General features: G+C 43.2%; 1 protein-coding gene across 4 annotated transcripts in view; it reads left to right on the forward strand.

The window, feature by feature from the left end:
* Positions 1–19,147, forward strand: part of FHOD3 (formin homology 2 domain containing 3) — a 494,073-nt gene that overhangs the window by 324,306 nt on the left and 150,620 nt on the right. The gene's annotated exons all lie outside the window — the stretch shown is intronic.

Below are 19,147 nucleotides of genomic sequence, written 5' to 3' on the forward strand. Positions count from 1 at the left end.
GCTGCTTGGTGTAGAAGAATATAACTCAGAATAAGTGGTGTGACCTTAAGATAGTGAGGTCTGTCACTATCCACATATGTCCCTTCCGCTCTATCCCTAAGGGGACACGCACCCCATCCCCACCACTACCAAGAAGTGACTTGAGCAGTCTGGTACTCATGGGATCACTGGAACATGAACCGGTCCAGGCCTTTGGGTGCCCCCTATTACAGAAGGAGAAGGAGGACATCGGTCTGCGAGTGATGTGCAAGGCATGGTCCATGTTGACACCCTTCTCCATCACCTAGCCCTCCATCTACAGGTTTTTCTGTCTCTAAGAGTCTGTGTATAGCAATCTCTATTTTAGTGAAAAGAAGACCAAAACTTCTGAACGGACTGAGGAATGAGAACCTCTACTATGAACATTGTACTTTGTCATCTAAGATCTTCAAGAAACTCAGGCAGTGCTCAGAGGGCCCTGGAAGCTCTCTGTAGTGCTGCCTCTGGCTAATAGCTTGAGAAATTAACGTGGAGAGAGTTAAGGAAAGTGTACACAGTGGGCTGAAAAATCGGTTTAAAACCACCAAAGAGGCTGAAGGTAGGAGTTAGGAGGCCTTGTTAGCAGCATTTGGTGTTCTTTTGCTCTGTCTGACTTGTGTCATGTTTGTTTCTGTTCTGTTTCTTGTTTTTACACTTTTCAAAGGTCCCTGTGTTGTGAGTTCAGGTGACCACACCTTGTGATACGTTGGCACAGGTAACAGCAGTGGAGTGGACCTTCCTGGGCACAGTTTTGAGCCTCTGGGCTTGGTGGGATCTGGAACAGGAGGCCACAGATGTTCCTCTGAATGTTCCTGCCTCAGTGTTTTCAAATAGGACTGATTTTTCATTTTAATGAAATTATTACTTTAATGTAAATTTCATAGCATTTGTTTAAGAAAACTACACTTTCCAGCTTACCAAGAAAGGTAAAGGTTTTCAGATTGATGATTATGAAGTGGCTTCATCCATGAAGCCTGTCGGAGGGATTTTGCCCTGTGGCCCCAAGATGACACCGTAATTTTGGCAGAAGTGGGAGTAGGAGAGAGGGAAAGTGTGACGCTAAGCAAATTGGGAAGCAATCCCTGCATGCATAGCTTAGTCACCTGCTCCGCATCTGTGCCTCAAAACATTACCTTAGAATCGAGAAGTTCATTGTGCTCTATTCCCTGTAGACCTTGAAAGACACAGACGCATGCCTGACCTAGATTACTCTTCATCTATGCGAACGTTCCGGCCCTGCTTACCGCTAACTTGTAGCAACGTGCCTGCCTACGTCACATATGAAGAATTTTAGGCTGAATTGTATTACTCTGTGTCCCAACTAATGCCAGTACTTCTGAAAAGAAGGTAGAGCTATGTTACAGGTTAGAGATTCATGTTGTCCTAAACTGTATCTGGCGCTCTCCACTTAGGTGGTTCTTCTCTGTCACTTGAATTGGATTCTCATGATGGTCCTCTGTAGGATCCAGGCAGGACAAGTATCATTACCCTCACATTACAGATGAGAAAACAGTCAGGGGCTTGGTGCCTTGTGACGAATCTCAGGACTCGGGAGCTAAGCCCTGGGCTCAACCTGAGTCTTTGGCCTTTGCCGCTCAATGTCCGAATCGTATAGAACCACTTGCCACCCTCCCGTTCCTAAACATAGTCATTGAGGGAGACTTGTCCTTCTGACTTTGTAGACAGGGAATTTGTTTACATACCATGTATGTGTGTTTTTATTCAGGTTAATATAAAAATCAAGGAGAGTCGAACAGGAGAAAATCCCCCAGTCTTCTTACAGACTTAGGCCGGCTAGGCTGTGTGCTTTAATAAGGACGAGTAAGCCTCAAAACTCACATTGCTCTTCTGAAGAAATAGAAGTCCACAGTGAGCATTTACCAAATAAGGTGTGAGTTTATCGGTCGTCCGCCACCTAAAAGTACCTCTTGTGACTGTGTGTGCCATAGTGAGTTTCACCTTTGCAATTAAATTTACAGATCTGATTGGAAGAAAAATGTTGGTGCTTTCATTGTTTTACCAAGAAAGTTATTTTTAGCATCTAATCATCAAAAGAGCCAGTGTCTCTGCTTTAAATTGTAAGAGTATATACTGTTAGGACTAAAAAGTCTCCAGGGTTGTCAAGCCCAGACCAGAAGCCCTTTCCGTGTACTCAGCCTCGGACATTCTCCTCCCTGAGGCACCCATTCTATCCTTGGACTTCCTAGCTTGTTAGTAAAGTCACCTGGTCTAAATTTGCTCTATGATGTGGTAGCCCTGTTGGTGCTTAGCCTTTCACTATATGGATAGAATTTCCCTATAATGTTTCCCTATTCATCCTGGTTCTTACCTCTGTCAACACACACTGGGTCTTCTTCCTGCTCTGTATATCCATCTTTCTGACAATGAACTTGGCATGGGACTTAATATAATATATAAAGTTTAATTTCATCCTGTTGAGTTCCACACAACATTCTAGCCCGCAGAGGTAATTCTGAACTTCATTTAGTCGTTCATGTCAGCAGTTGTGCCATCCAGCTTTCAGTCATGTGTATATTTTAACACACACGGAAGAGCGACCTGGCGGGTAGTGGATGGTGACAACAGCTGGGAAGTAGATGGTACAGACGACTCCCACATTCCTCAAAGTCAAGGGTTGGAAATATTCTCTGTCAAGGGCCAGGTAATAAATATGTTAAGCTTTGCAGCCCAGACAGTCTTTGTTGCAACTGTGGCTGCTTTTGCAGCCATAGAAAACAGGCTAGAGAATGAGTGTGGCTGCCTTCCACTGAGACTTTATTTATGGACACTGAGACTTGAGTTTTACATGTCATGAAATATTCTTTAGATTTTTTTCCCCCAACCATTAAAAAAAATGTGAAAATCATTCTTAGCTGACAGACTGTACCAAAGCAGGTGGTGGGCCACGTTGGGCCCACAGGCTTGCCAACCCATATTCTAAGGGGCTGCGTTTCTTGAGGGAAGTTGCAGGGGAAGTGGTTTGGAGTTGGCAAAGAGGAGTATGTGGGTAAGAGAGAAGAACCCGTCACGCCATATGCGAAGTCTGTTAGGGAACAGCATCCTTAAGTCCAGGGTTAGAGCAAGGAATATTCCATGAAGGTTTGGAGGCTGTTTGCTGATGGCTGCTCATGCGTTCCCAGTGGGAGGCTGAGGGGGTTGGAGAGGGTGGAGAAGAGTCAGACTAGGGGGACATACAGAGCCAGTGAGGGGGAGGGCGTGTGGCAATGAGCCCAGAAAAGGATGTGCTGCTCAGGGATGTAGAGGCAGGCTGGGACCAGTCTCAGTGGCCCCGAAAGGCAGTGGTCTTCAACCGGAAGTGATTTTGTCCCTAGGGGACACTGAGCAATGCCTTGGCACTTTTTGGGTTATCATAGCTGGGGTGGGGAGTGCTGTTGGCATCGGTGGGTGAGTCTAGGGACGCTGCTAAACATTCTACAGTGCAAGGACAGCCTCCCGCAATGAAGAATTATCTGTTCCAAAATGTCAACCCTGCCTTAGGGGAAGGCACGTAATTGGTTGTGGTTTTCACCTCCTTGGGACGTTGCTGAGGCAGGGAGTCTTTCGACTGTTGGAAGCAGGGTAGCTTTCTTGAACTTTGTGGACCTATCTTAAATGCTCATGTGCGTGGGTCAAAACTGACTTTTTTTTCCAGAGAATATAATTCTTCAATTTGGGGGCTACTGTATAGATAGTACAGTAGAGTCCCTTTTTTGTTTTGTTCTGGTTGGGTTTTAACTCCATTTAGCAAAGTTTTCTACTTCACATTCTCAGGGAATATGCTAAGTCCTCTTTGAGAACCAGAAGTTTGACTAAATCTCATGATTTTCTCAGTAGCTGAAGTGCCCAGCGTAACCAATTGTAATCAGCTTCACACCTGTCACATTCCAGAAATACTGACGTAGTGGAATGTGACACCAGCATACAACAAAATGGCAAGACAGAAAAATGATGATATGACAGAAGGTGTGGTCTTCTGCAGCCAGGCTCTGGAACCTGGTTGGAGGAAGAGGAACACAGGGGACAGGCTCACTAGAGCCACCTCTGTCCACGCAGTGTTCACAGGTGTTTGGGTGGAGTTGAGAACTCAGCTCGAGGAGGAGAGGTGGATGCCCTCCTCTCGACTGATGGTATCATCAGCTGAGGGTCCAGAAGTGAAAAAGTTAAATTCAAGAATTGCGATTTCATCCATGGACGTTAGATTAGGGGTAAAAATAAGGAAAAAAGGCTTAATATTTGTTGTACAAAACTACTCATTCTAATACATTGAAAGTGATCAGGAAGTAGACAGACTGACCAGGAGTCAAGGGTTGTGGCCAGGCCTGGAGCTTGCAGTTGGGAAGGACTGGATGCAGTAGCTTGACCTACAGACATGCCTGACCCTCCAGTAGCACAGAGAGGTTGTGGCCTGGCCCCCTTGGTCCTGGAGAAGGGGAGACCAGGAGGGACCATGCCCATGTGGGCTACAGGCCACGGGTACTGACGGGGGGGGGTAGCTAGCCCACCCATGCTGCAGCGAGGAGCCTGGCAGGGTGTGGTGTGGGGACAGACTGTGGACACCAGCAGCAGAAACTCAGTCTGCACACATTCTCACCAGCGTGGAATTTGGAATCACTGCTGTACAGGACGTAGAATGGAGGTGCCTGGCTCTGCCACTACTAGCCCTGTACCCATTTAGACATGGCCCCTGGCACAGAGTGAGAACAGAATAAAGAGCAGCTCTTTTATGTTTTCAAATAATGTACTGAGCGCTTAAGTATCTGCCAGGCATTATGCTAAGAACTTTAGTGTACCACGCTTTTCACTGTTACCCTATGAGGTATACGTACTGTTATTATCTCTACGTGACAGGAGGAAAAACTGAGGCACAGAACATTGAAGTAACTTGTCCAGAGTCCCACAGCTAATCTATGTGGAGTTGGTTTTAGAGTTCAGGTGGTCTGGATCCGGAGTCTCTGTCCTTCACCATTTTATTAAACTACCCTCTTTTTCCCCCTGTGATTCTGTAGAAATAAAACAGATATACTGAGTACTTGGCAATTAGTAAGCAATTATCAAATGCGTGTTGCCATTCTTCTATATTATTAGTTCTAGTTTTTTGTCAGTACATTTAAAAAATTACTACAATACATTAAAAATTATTACCTAGTGTTCCATTGTAAGGATATACCATAATACCGTAGTGCCTTCATTCATTTTGCTATGGCTTGATTCCAGTTTTTTTCCTAATACCAAACTTTCTGTAATGAACGCACACACATGCGCACACACACACACGTTTGTGCACATACATTAACATTCTTTCAGGAGAGATTCTTAGAAGTGAAATCCCCTAGATCATGGGACACTTACATTTTATAATATTGTATTACATATTGGTGTCAACCATATTGCTCTCTAAAAGGCCATATCAACTGGCTGTTCTACCATAAGCATATGATTGGCCTTTTTCCCACACCATCACCAGCATTGGATGTGAAGAATTTTTCAGAAGTTTTATAATGCTGAAAAGTAAAATGTGGTGCTTCAGCATTTTAAGTTGCATTTTTCTATTACTACAGAGGTTATTCATCTGCAGCTGCTTCATTGGCTGTGGACATTTCCTTTTCTGAGTATTGTCTGTTTATATCCTTGGCTCATTTGTCTCCTGAAAGGTTTAAGCATTTTAATTGGTGTACAGCCATTCTGTTTTTAATGTGGAAATTTTCAGATACAAAAGTAGAGAGAATGTAGTATTTTTAATACATTATAGATATTAACTTTTGGACAACTATGTCACAAACATTTTCTCCCTATATTTTAACTATCTTTAAATTACTTTATGGCATCTCTTGATATGTGCATAAAACATATTGTTATAGTGTCCAATCTGTTAGTCTTTTCCTGTGTGGCTTTTAGGCGCCATGCTCACTCAGGGAAGTGTGTCCTCTTTCTAACTGCGGCCTCTCTGTGTTGTCCTGGGAGAATGCTCTCTATTTTTCCTTCACTCTCTAGGAGGTAAGTAGTAGCGGCAGTGGTGATAGCAGGAACCACATTTGTGGAGCACTTACTTTGTGCCGACTATGGTGCTAAGCAATTTGACATATGTTGTAAATTCCATGAAGCAGGTGGTAGTATTCTCCCCATTTTAAAGATGAGGAAACTGAGGCACAGGGAGGTTAAAGAACTTGCCCCAGATCTCACAGGTGGTAAGTGGCACAGCTGGGTTTGAACCCAGACCAGACAGTCCTAGTCCAGAGCCTGCACTCAGAGCTAAACATCCCTGGAACTAGTCTCTGAATCTATAGAGTGTGTTCTGTAGTAACAAGTTTTTCTCTTTTGAGGATGAATTAGTTGAGAATTTGTTGAGAAAGCAAAAAATCATTCAGAGCAAATGTTTATTGGAACTTGGTCATCCCAAGAGCTGTGTTGTTTATAATCACTGTTAGATTTTGATCCTGAAAGAATCATACTGGTTTGCTTGTTTTTCTCATAAATTGGCACTGAAGACAGTTCCTAACGAGGAGTTCTGAAAATGTTCAGAGCAATAACTGCAACACCGGAACAGCCTTCCCAGTTAATCATAACTAACCAGCCGTAATCTTGGTGATGGGAGCAGGAAAGAAGGTATAGAGAAGGAAAGTTCATGGTTGAGAGGAAGCCACGGTTAACTATCAATTATCGGAGGCTAAGCTGTCCTCACGTTTTGGGGGATCATACCTGATGTGCACCGGTTAGTGGCCCAGTGGGTGGTGGGCAGAAGAGAGACAAGCCTTGGGGCTGAGCCTCCAGGGTGGGAGCTGGAGGGAGGCGGTTGGAGAGGGTGTGGCTTTCTATTTTCCTGCGGGAGTAGGAAAGGGTATTGGCACCTTTCCAACAGCCCCAGGAACCAGCGGGCAGATGGGAGAGCCTAACTCTGAAACTGTGCAGGGTTGGGGAGGCCATTTTCCTGTATTTTGTCAGGAAGGAGGCATATTTGGATGCTTAGTTCCAGGGCCGTGCCTTGCCCTCTGGTCTGTGTCATGCCTTGTCCACAGGGCTTCATTGCCAGGGCTTACGGATTCCACCCCTCCTTTAGCTGCAGGATCTGCAGCAGAAATAGCAGAGTAGCCCTAGTTCTGTCTTTCTTGGAAGTAGTTGGCAGTGAACAATCGATTTGCAAGCAAAAATACTATTATATAAATAGTAGTGTTATGGAGTCCAAGCTCACCACAACAGCCCAATAAATTGAGAGACCAAGTGTTGGGACAAGGAACAGTGACTTTATTCGGAAAGCCAGCAGACCCAGATGATGGTGGACTGGTGTCACAAAGAGCCATGTTACCTGAATTAGAATTCAGACTTCTTTTATACTAAAAGGGGACAGAGTATGACTGGTTGCTGCAAACTTCTTGGAGCCGGCCAGACAGAGGGGATGTGATAATCTTTTGTTCTTGCAACTGTCCATGTAGGTCTGGTCACGATGTTGCTGGAAACCTCCAACAAGGCAAACGTCATTTTCTGTTATGCAACTTTTTATGTCTGTGTGTGTGAGAAGTGTTATACCTTTAAAGGTCAAGCCTGGGAGGCAGAGCTTTGAGAATGGGCTGCCATGTATATTTCAGGCTATAGACAACATTCTTTTATAAAGGCACAGAACCAGCAAGACTAAGCACAGGCAACAGGGCACAGAGGTTAGAGCTAAAGGACTAGATCCAATACGGAGTCAGGTTTGTTCTTCTCTATTACGGTAGGGGTTGTATCATTGGTGTTAACCTACAGAAGTTACGACTCAGGTGACCTCAGTCCTGGCTCCTGGGGAAGGTTTGGCCAGGTGCAGAACAGGAGCAGCCACAGGTTGTTGAGGGCACAGGTGTGGCCTTTCCAGCTGCAGTTCCCACGTCCTCCCCAGGCTTGGCCTCGGTCTCCTCCGCTGTAAACTCAGGGCGCTGATGCCGCTTTAATAGAGGGGCAGGGGAGTCACGAGAGGCAGCGCAAATGTGGGCTTAGCTCAGTGTGTTGTAGTCACTCCATGCCCTGGAGCTTTCCCAGATTTTGTGCTATTAAAGAAGGTAATCGTTAAATAAATATGAACGTGAACTGGCGAGAAGATTCTGTGCACTGGCAGAACCATGCTAGAGGATTTCCCACAACTAGATTAACGACCACTGGTACCATGAGCGGCAAGTAGCTACTTGGGAAGATTGATCTGACGGTAATGGTTCATTACCAGTGGGATTCACCAGCAAGGGATGTGACCTCCTCAGGTAGGTATGATTAGAATACAGCCAGTGATTCAGATTTACCAGTTAATGTCCCGAAGCCCTTCGTGGTGTCCTGAGTATTGAACAGCAAAGCGAGGATAGGAGGGGAGATGGCTGGGGGGTGGGGGGCTGGGCAGAGGGCTGTGAACTTGGAGCTGAGAGCACCTGCTCCAAGAAAGGACAGAGCAAAAGGTATGAGGAAGACGTCACTTTGCAAAAGCTCCTGATTTCTGGCGTAGGACTTCTGGTTTCTCAAAAGATTCACTGTGATCAGATTGCGGATTTCTTTGGGGGTTTGGACTTTGCTGAATTGAATTTGGGGGGTTTTTCTAGATTCTGAAGAAAACGGCAAAACTTTAAAACTGAACAGGGCTACTGATGAATTTTAAGTGAAGAAGTGAGATCGGGGTGGTATTTCAGCAAGACCCCTGTGGGAACAGCACAGAGAGTGCATGGGAGGAGAGCAGACAGCAAACAGGGAGCCTGGTGGGGCCTGGGCCACAGTCTGGAGAGGTGGAAAGGCCCGACAGGCAGTGGCAGGGAGAATGGCAACAGGAGAAGGTGATGAGATACAGGATGGACATCATTTGTGGGATGGTGACTGGACTGTATGGCGAGAAAGAGGAAGGAGTCCGGGGTGATCCCTAGGCAACCACTAACTTATGGTCGTGGGATGGCTGTCAGGCCACTGAGTAAGCTGTGGGCATTTTCAGTTTGAGATAGCTGGGTCACAGGTAGAACGTCCCATAGGCAGTTGGATAGGCACCTCTGGAACTCTAAGCTTGGGCTTAGATGCCATAACCCAGGGAAAACAAACCAAGTGAGTAGAGAAGTGAATGGATAAAGTGTAGAATTGTCATGAAATTCTGAAACTGAGAAGTTCACTCACTTCCCAAGTCAATGAACCTTGATGTTGGTTGTCTTCAAGTGTGAATGCTTCTCAAGCTAGAGTGGCCTTACTTGGTGTGATGTTGCAGGAAGAGACAGCCCTTTACTGTGGGAGTGGTGAACATGCTTCAAAGAGAAGGAAAGGTTTTTGTTTCTAGTTACGTCTTTGACTTGCTTTGGGTATTTTCTTTCAGTGTCAAGCCTGCTTGCCCTTGACCTCGAAAACTCTCCATTTTCTGTAATACTGTCTTCCCATCCATGTCCTGACTGTTCACAGCCCTTCCTGGTAGAGCTGATTTTGTTGGCAGTTCATGCAGGTATGGGTGTGGGTGGTCCTTCTGGAGAGCAAGCATCTCTCTCTTTATATCCCTGGCAATTCCAGGATCCCTTTGGAGATGGAGCAGGGGCTTTCTAATGATTACTAAACTGAGTCGATTAAATCCAATCATGGAGGGAAGAATGAGATTGTCTCTTTTACAAGAGTCTGTGGAGGGAGCCTGGTAGTAACTGTTCAGTGATGAAGGTTGAATTAGCAGGGAAATAAAACCCTGAAAATGTAGGCTGAGGAGGTCAAATCTGACATGGCAAAAAAGGTGTTTATGGTGGACCACTGTGATGCTGGTGAAGCGTTTTGCAAGGGACCCCTTTGGAATAGGCTTTGGAAATTGACGAGGAGAGACCCAAAGAAAGAGAGACCTGGCCTAATGTCATTCTTGTCTCACACGTGTTCAGCAAGCTGACAGTGATCACAGAAGCATCATATCCTTGTAGAAAAAACATTGATTTCTAAGGGAGGTAATGTTGATGTCTCAGAGACTGATGAGGGTTAACATGGGCTATAGTTGTGGTCCAAGTTTGTCAATATCAAGGCATCATTGATTCTCCTCACGGTGGAATGGGGCCTCGGTGAGATGGGCAAGGGATGAGAACTGATAGACTCCCTATACACTTGAATACATGAAAAGAATCTGAAAGAAAGAAAGATTCACAGCTTCTTCCAGTCCTTAAAGAGAAGAGTCATTTATTTCCAGCCACAAAGAAATGATCATAGTGGAGGTAGCAGAGCATCATGGTCAGGAGCTTAGATGCTAAGGTTGGACTACCTGGGTTCAGATCCCGGCTTCTAGCTCTGTGACTCTGGGCAAGCTCCTTAACCTCTCTGTGCCTCAGCTCCTCAGCCGTGAATGGGGTAATAATAGTACCACCTCAGCAGTTCCTGCGAGGAGTTAAGGGGTGAACCCTGTACATACAGTGCTTTGCGTGAGAGCACCCGTCAGAGAGTTGGTTAAATAACTAGAATAAATGAGTGACTGCAGCCACCCCCCCACCCCCCCAGCCCAGTGAGGGTCTGATTTCCCTGGAGAGAAACAGGAGGCAGAGCCAAGCCAGGTAGAGGGAAGCCTACCCCTTGCCCTGGGAGAGTGGCCTGCAGAGCAGGGAAGCCTGGGCACATTTGGGACGGGTATCTGCAGCCTAAGTGCCATTTGAACATCCTGATAAAGCGTGCTTCCCAAAGACACAGTAACTCAGTGAGGAATCAGAGACAATTATATCACACTTCAGGAATACTCCATTACAGTAATCACGTTTGCCTCCAGAGAAATTATTTTAATTCCTGAGGTTTGTTTTTTTTTCTTTTTCCCAGTCATGCAGTTCTGGTTTTATAAACATGAGTTTAAACATTGACTGGAGATGAGCCCCCATGAAGAAGTGGCCAGTCGGGACCTGCTGAGTGCAGGCCTTGGTCTCCCAGAGGTCTTGGGACAGAACAGGGCGAGCGGGTGGAGGGTATCAGGGCTTCGTGCCAGTGGCAGGCCTTCTGAAGTGAAACAAATACTTACTGGACTTAGGAAGATATTTTTCTTTCTTTATCTATATTTTTTTCACTTATAACAAGCTTTGCAAAATTGAGTTAGAAGAGTAAATGATTTTGATTGTGAAAAGGGGAAAAAATCATGAAGCAGAGAAGAAGTGCTTTGGGACTTCCTTGGTGGTGCAGCGGTTAAGAATCCACCTGCCAATGCAGGGGACACGGGTTCGAGCCCTGGGAAGATCCCACATGCCGCAGAGCAGCTAAGCCCGTGCACCACAACTACTGAGCCTGTGCTCTTAGAGCTCGCGAGCCACAACTACTGAGCCCGCGCGCCACAACTACTGAAGCCCACGGACCTAGAACCCGTGCTTCGCAACAAGAGAAGCCACCCAATAAGAAGCCTGCGCACCGCAACGAAGAGCAGCCCCCGGCTCGCCACAACTAGAGAAAGCCCACGCGCAACAATGAAGAGCAACACAGCCAAAAATAAATAAAATAAAATAAATTTATTTTAAAAAAAGAAGAAGAAGAAGTGACTTTGCGGTTGTTAAAACGTGGCTGGGACTTGGGTCCACATCCATAATAGTTCACACCCATAAGTAAACGAGCAAGCCACCAATTCTCTATAAGAGAAACCCCAACACTGAGTATATTATTTCACAGTAAGTATACAGGGATAGACTTCTTAGTCAGTCCTGACATTTTCTGAACTTTGATGTTATGATTACTGCCCTGATTTTGTTGAGCCAGGAATAGTAGCTTATGAGCCAAAGGAGAACAAAATGATATTCGTTCATTCCTTCATTATTCACCAGCTTGTATTTTCCTGTACATGCCAGATTTTCGGTTCTGAGGATAGAGTGGTAAGCATGACCCTTATGACTCTTCCAGCCTCATAAGACAGTGTGCACATAAATATTGTAGCAAGTAAATGTGTGTAGCTTTGGAAGAGGGCTTTTGAAGGCTGCAAACAGGGCTGTGTGCAGGTAGCAGGGATGTAAGGATATGCCCTTGACAGTAACGTGCAGCTCACAAGGACATGTGCAGGTGTTGTCATTACAGCGTCACTTGTAACAGCAACTTGGGGAGTGGCTAGATAAGGAAAACATGGCATAGCCACGTGATGGGATGCAACCAGCAATTATAAGAAATACGTCACACCAGAAGTACCAACATACTTGCCACATCAATTGCTGTGTTAAAAGGACTGTAGAATAATATATGTTAAAACGTTCTTTTTTAATCTGGAAATTTACCCACCGAATTTATAACCGTGGTTACCTCTGGTCAAAGGGGACTTAATTTTTATCAGTGATATTATACTTTTTCAAAGGGAGTATGAATTCTTATAATTAAATATTAATTTAAAAGATTTTTTTAGAAAAGAGGATAGTGGGATGGGGCAGGGTGGGTGGGGGGGTCCAAAAACCTCCTCAGGCATTTGGGCTGAGTCCTGAAGGATGACTGATGGTGGTGTGTCCAAGTCCAAAGCATGTGAAAAGGCAATTCGAGTTCTAGAATCAAACTGAGTCATGAGTTTGAAAGATGGACCTACACACAAAACTCTGAAATGGGGTTGGCTTCCTCTTGGTGGTTACATTTGATATCTGCCTCTTAAAGACACACACGTCATGTCTCTTTCTAACTTGGAGTCTTTCATTCTTTAGTATCATTGCCTTCCTGTTTGTGAAAACATGAAACAGAATGTGTGTAAGGAATTCTGTTATTCGAAACGTTTAAAAGTGAGCTTGGCTAGACAGCACACTATTTGACTAAGAGTTGTACGACTTCTGGAGATGAGAGAACTTGTCTGATGTCCACACAATTTCATTTCGTCAGCTATCATAGACTACCAGAGATGAAGGCTCCTGTTCTGCTGTTCCACTGTATTTTATGGGTGACATAAGAGAGCCTCCGGGTCTCAGGATGGAGCCAAGCCAGACGCAGGCAGTGCTGCTTTCACCTCTGGAGGTCGCCATCTTGAAAACTCAGCCTGGGTCTGTGCTTGGCGTCCCTGCTGTTTCCAAAAGGTCACAGAGAATTCCAGTCTACCTTCATCTTAGTTTCTCTTCTGCTCTCTCAGGCCTCTAAGAGACACTTAAGGCAATTCGGTAGTATCTCTGGCTTGGAATAAAGTCTTTTTTAAACATAAAATCAAAGTACCCACAAAAGAAAGTAGTGAGACACCTCATAGTCCGCAGTTATCCCTGGATTGATTTGTTTTACTCCTAAATAAACCTGCAACCAGGCTACTAATTGTGTTTTTCTTCCTATTGGTTTTAGGCTATGCAGACTGGAATTCCATTATATTAAACTGCTCCATGTTTTCCGCAGAAATAATGTGCTGGATCCATTAGTATTTTATTCTAAAACAAAATAGCAAAATAATGGCTCGTGCATTAAGGTTCTGGCCAGTTGTCCAGTTCCTGGGTATATTTAGTATCCATGGCCAGTAAATATGCTCCTTCTAAACTCTGAGTGTTACAGGGACAATAAATACTTTCCTGTCTAACTTTGGGTTCTCACCATGGAAACATCAGAGCAACAGCTGGGCTCTCTTAAACGTCTTTTCATCCTCTTAGTAGCTGGCAAAAATCTTTTGAGGGAAGCTTCTTTTTTTTTTTTTTTTTTGGTGGATAACAAAACTATTTTTGAATGAAATCACTGCTTCAGTTGGTCAGATATACGTCTTAACTGATTAAGATAACTAATTGGAAATTTTCAAATCTCTTCTTGGGGCCTTGGTAACCTAGAAACAGCCTTGAAGTGAGCAGAAAGTATGAGTCACCAGGAGGCTAAGTTCAAACTCCCGTTGAAGTGTACTCTCTCACAGAGGGATGCAGTGTTTGCTCCATCTGAGGGATACAGATGGAGCCCAAGGGGGCATTTTGTCTGACAGAAATTTAACACACTATTTCTTCTGTTTATCTGTTTGTTTGTTTAAATTGTAAATTAAAAAAATTTTTTATTGTAAAATATGCATAACAAAGTTTACCGTTTTAACCATTTTTAATTGTACAATTTAGTGGCATAATTACATTCACAGTAACACACTATTTCTATGACATATTTTTTTCATCTAATTATAGTATGCCGTATGCATTTTACAGAACTAAATGGGGCATTTAAAATGCCTGCATCTTATCTAAACCTTAATACAGAACATACTAACTAGTTGCCACAAATGGGTCACACCTGTGTCAAGACACTGATTTTTTTTTTTTTTTTTTTTTTCCCCCCCCCTCAGGGCAACCAGGCAGGTCTGGGGTGACTGGGGCACTGGGCGGGTCTCCTGTCCGTTACTCTGGTGGGCTGTGCAGATGTTCTTGTGTATGCCCTGTGTAGGGAGGACTGAGAAGTGCCATCCAGGGTGCTGTTGCTTAGAAGGAAATGTGCAGTGACGGTGGAGCAATGAAACCAGTTTAGATTCTGCTTCAGGTTCATGACGTCGCCAGTTCTTACTGGCAGGTTGTGTGATCTTGCCTTCTCTGGACCTCGTCTTTCTTATCTGCAACGTGGGGAGATCTCCAAAGTCATTTTTCCAGTTCTTGCCACTCTGTCTGTTGACCATCCATAGCGAGTATCTCCAGGCTGAGCACCATGCGAGGTCCACTGGGCCACAGGTCTGCAACAGGCAACGAGTACTTACTGGACGTCCCTGGTGGCTGGGTCCACTAGAGAAACAGAGCAGAAGGAGTAACTCCAGGCAGGGAGAACGGCTCCTTTGAGGACCCCAAGCTGATGTTGGGTGGACAGCTCAATAGACTGATTAAGACTAGGGTGGGGGAGTTGCTGAAGGGAGAGAGGAAGATGAAGTTAGCGAGATGATGGGGGTGTTAGCTGAGCAAGTTGGACTTAATCCCAAGGTTAGCGTGTACGTGTTGGAGCAGGAGAGTGTCATGTGTAAAGTCCCATCTTGTCCTCTGGTCAATTCCTGCTTGGCCTTCTGAGTTTTGCCCCAAGAGCACTGTGGACATTTTTCTCACTTGAGTACTTCCTGGTACAATTAGATTAATGTCTTTCTCCCCTACAGACCTGTAAACATTAAGGGTGAGAACCTCTACTAACCACTGTACCCCTGCATCTTGCACATAATAAATGCTCAATAAATAATTGTTGGGTAAATGGAGAACCCTTGCCCCATGGTTACACTTCTTCACTTTTAAAAAATGTTTGTATTGTTACTTATTATGGGAAATCTCTGTACCTTGTGCTCAATTTTGCTGTGAAACTAAAACTGCTCTAAAAAATAAAATCTATTTAAAAAATTCTAATTTTCCAGAATTGAATTAATCATAATCCTTAGTTCATGATACACTGACATCACTGGTCCATGTGTGGCCCTCTCCTAGTTTATTTATTTTCTATAAATATAAATATTATAAACATGATTAGTATTATTAATATTATTAATGTTATATAAATATTAATATAAAGAACATCCATGAGACTACGGTCTAGCTAGAAACCCAGAGCATTACCCTTAACTTACTATGAGCTTCCAACTTTCACATCTCTGAACCTGGGTAACCAGCACTCTTAAATATCGTTTAGTGTTGTCTTATGGGTTTGTTGTTATTTGTTTTTAGTATTATCATATATATATATATATATATATATATATGTATATATAACAATAGTATATTATACAATTTTGCCTCTTTGAACTTTATAAAAAACATTAGAATATTGTAGTTTCTCTTTGCACTTGTCTTCACTCCACATCATGCTTCCGGTGTTCATCCGTATTGTCATGTGATGCTGAAGGTCTTCCTTTTCTCTGATTGGAATATATCACAATCTATTTATCCTTTTTCCCACTGGTGAGCATTTGGGTTGTTTCCATTTTTTGGTAATTACAGACAGTGCTGCTGAGAATATTCTCAGACTCATATCCCGGTGCACATACTTCGGCATCCCTAGGGAGGGTTTCTCAACCTCGGCACTCTTGACATTTTGGACCAAAAGTATTCGGTGCAAATGTTGTTGTGGAGGGCTGCCTCGTGCATTGTAGGATGCAGCATCTAAGACTAGATGTCTCCCGACATTGACAGATGTCCCTTAGGGGGCAGAATCACCTGGTTCAGAACCACTGCCCCAGGCTACAGCAATGCCACTTCTAGGTGATGTCAGTCATATTCATGATATGAGTGCTTAACTTCATGAGATAGTGCCAATTATTTTGCCAGCGTCATTATGCTGATGCACACTCCTATCAGCAGTATATGAGAGCCAGTTGGTCTAAATGCTCTTCAGTGCTTAGTATTATCTTCAGACGTCTTAATTTTGCCAAGCAGATAAAAATGGTACCTCATTGTAGTTCCAATTGAGTTCTATTAAACTCTGACTGATTTATATTTAAACTTCGGTTTTAAAGTATCATTTCATATAAATGTATTGGCCATGGTTGTATATTTTGCTCACTTTTATAGTTGTGTTTCTACTGATTTTTAAAATATATTTTTTCATATTCCTGATTTGAGTTTATGTCTGTTAGATGTCTTGAAATGTCTGCTCCAAATGTGTTGCTTAACTCTTCCTCATCCTGATTGCTTTGGTCCTAGAATATACTTTAATACTGTTTTAAATGTTTCTATTGTACTTTTAAAACATCTCAGCAACATCCATTTTCCTTCTTGTTTTTTGAAGCCTAAGATACGTGACGTCAACCTGAGACCAGAATTTGAGAAAGTTAATTTGACTTTGAAGGAAACTGTGCCCTGCAGAATTGGTCAGGCGGTGGGCCTGTTGCTTTTCCAACGTGAAGAGGGTGGCCTCCAGTCTGGGACTGTTTGTGGTTAAAAGGAGACTACCTCATGGGTTCAGAACAGGCCTGTGCCCTAGAGTAACTCTTTATCAATTACAAACAAGCAGAATACCCCTAGAGGTATTTGAAAGCCAGAGACCAAAGACCCAGAATGCTTTAGAACAAGTATAAACAAAATTAAGTTATACTTTAAGAGACAGTTCAGCTAGGGAAAAAGCAAAATTGTCTGAACTAATTCTTCAGTCTTAAATATTGGCAGCATAAAATATCATTCCATTTGACTAATTCTACTAGGATGAAACCAAATAAAATCAAGCATAGAAAGTCCCGTGCCCTACGAGAGGGTATTTCCTTCTTCATGCATTTGAGTTGTAGGGCAAGGCCAGTGCTTTGACCATGGGACTTCCTGGAAGTGGATTCCCTGAGTGAGTCATTGTGCTGCCTGCCCTTGGTCCTGCTCTGCCACTCATGATAGCAAAGCTATGATATACACAAGTCATCAGAAGATTTATTGCAGGGTCAGAGATGTTGAGCCCAAAGAGGAAACAGGTTGGGATGTTGATCAGAATCACTGTCGTCACATATCTGTAGGACAGCTACATGCAAGAGAGGAGGATCAGAAATACACAGCTTACACAGGTGGAAGTTATAAAGGGGAAAGTGTTACTATCTGCCAGTGATTGGGAATGCTTTGCCCAGTACTATGTCCTCTTCCTTAGTGAATCAAGCAGAGTTCTTGATTATTGAGTAATTGACTGAGTTGATTATTGATTGTTGAGTTCTTGATTATTGAGTTCTTGATTATTGAGTTCTTGAGTATCCATTAGTGGGGGATGGTAGAGATTTCCTAAGAAGGCTCCAAAGCCAGTGACGATGATGGTGATGATGATGATGAGAGCTAATAGCTAAAACAAATTGATTTGCTCACTGTATACTGCTCCTTTTCAAAGTGCTTTACATATTAACCCAGTCCTCCTAGAAGGTAGGTACTGTTGATATCCTAAATTGGGATGAGGAAAGTGGGGCCCAAGGTCACACAGCTGGTAAATTATGGAGCTGGAGTACAACCCAGGCAGTTGGCTCCGAGCCTCTCCAACTCCAGCAGACTTTGCTTCTAAATGACTTTACCACCTGGGAGAACAAATGAAGTCAAGTCATTTTGGAGGATGGGGCTCCCTGTTTTGAGGTAAAGAGGAGAGACCCATTGGTTGGCAGGGTAGAGATCTGTGGGTTCTGGGCAGACCAGAAGTAATAACATTTGCAAATTCCTGATCAAGATGAGGGAAGGTAGCCTCAGGCTGAAGGTTGAGGGTACAGTTTTTAACTTGACTGCTGTTGGAGCAGAAAAGGACTGCCAACAAAAAGGACTGTGCTGTGTGAGGGTGAGCTGTACCAGGCTCGGAAGGACAGATGAGGTGTGCTCGTTTGTGGCTTGCGGCATTAGAGGAGGAATGCTGTCTTCACTGTTCCACTGGCTTCCTTGTTTCTGACAGAAGCACCCCTCAATCCAGGTATGGGGTATATAACCATGGGGTTGTACCAATACTTCTTTCTTCCTTTCCTGCCGCATCTAACCAGTCACCAAATTCAGCTAAATCTGTTTTAATTTTTTTTGGATCCATCTCTTTTTCTTTAGCTCCACAGCTGTCACCCTCTCTGCCCTACCTCTTTATGAGGCTTGCATAACCTTTATTCCATAAACTGATCAGCACATTTTAAGAAATAGGAATTATAGATCAATCTCTTTCCAGTATATGTAAAAAATTGTTAATAATATTATAATCAACTATACTTCAATTTAAAAAATTCTTAATATTAACGAATAGAACCCGGTGTTTATAAAAAGGGTAACATGGTATAACAAGGTGGAGTTTATTGCTGGTATGCGAGGTTCGTTTAACCTTTTAAAAGCAGTTTTGTAATTCATTGCATTTACAAAAATAAAGGGGAAAATCATATGATTATCTTGATAAATGGAAAGAAAGCATTTGATAGAATTCAGTACTCATATATGGTAAAAACTCTTAGCAAACAAGGAAACTTCTTTGATCTGATAAAGAATAAAAAATCTGTGGCAAAGCTCATATTTCCTCTTGATATTTGGGACAATGAAAAGATGCTTACTGTCATCACTTCAGTTCAATGTAATATTGCAGTTCCCAGCCAGTGTAATAAGGCAAGAAAAAGATAGGCATAAGAATTGGAGCAAAATAAATACAACCATCGTTACTTACAGACGATATGACTGTCTATATAGGAAATCTAAAGAAGTCTATATAAAAAGTATTACAATTAATAAATTTGGAAAAGTTGTTGGATACAAGGTAAATTTACCCCCAAAATCAATTTTATTTCTATATATCATCAAATAAATAGAAAATCAAATTGCAAATTGATAGCATGTACAATAGCATTAAAATTTATATTTAGAAATAAATTTAA

Source organism: Aethalodelphis obliquidens, unplaced genomic scaffold (genome assembly GCF_003676395.1).
Source record: "Aethalodelphis obliquidens isolate GAN/ISIS:26980383/991018 unplaced genomic scaffold, ASM367639v1 scaffold32, whole genome shotgun sequence".
In the NCBI taxonomy this organism is placed as follows: domain Eukaryota; kingdom Metazoa; phylum Chordata; class Mammalia; order Artiodactyla; family Delphinidae; genus Aethalodelphis; species Aethalodelphis obliquidens.